The following is a 685-nucleotide window of genomic DNA, read 5'->3' on the forward strand; positions in this document are numbered from 1 at the left end:
TGTCACTATAATATTGTTATCATCATTAGTTAATAAAGATGGTCGAGCTTTATTCAAATAGACAAATTCCTTTAACTTAAAGAAATTATGAGACAACATATTATCAGTACATTAATTTTGCCTACGTTCATACAGCATAACTTATACATTAATCGACATGGAAGATCATGCATTTTCACATGTTTTGGCGTCTCGAAACGTGCCACACTGGTAAGCGACCTCTCAAGTGAGTCATCTCCAACATTCTCTTCGGGTCACTAGCTACAACCTGGCTGAGGGCGCCCAGTTCACCCATGCAACAACTGTTGTGTGGGTTATTCTCGGTAAGTGTAATTTTTAAACAACTTGGTCATTCCAATGTTCAATGTCCTATCAGGAAAATCTCTGGAAGGATCACACTATAGGAAGGGAAGCTGGCGGATGGTACTTTGTACTAACTTTTCTATTCAACGAGCTCATAAACTAGGCTAAGTCAAGTTTTGCATAAAACTTTTACGCGTTCGCTCACTTACACACTCTCTGTCCTTTTGTTAAAAGAGCAAGCATCTCTGTTAGGGCGAACATACTCTGGGCTTTGCTTAAGATACCGCATGATCTAATTCTAAAGACATCACTGTAACTTGTACTTTATAAACTAAATGTTAATCCGTCCTGCTTCGGAATGCATATACCGAGTTTTTTTTTT

The sequence above is a fragment of the Scylla paramamosain genome, chromosome 12, assembly GCF_035594125.1.
Source record: "Scylla paramamosain isolate STU-SP2022 chromosome 12, ASM3559412v1, whole genome shotgun sequence".
Classification (NCBI taxonomy): domain Eukaryota; kingdom Metazoa; phylum Arthropoda; class Malacostraca; order Decapoda; family Portunidae; genus Scylla; species Scylla paramamosain.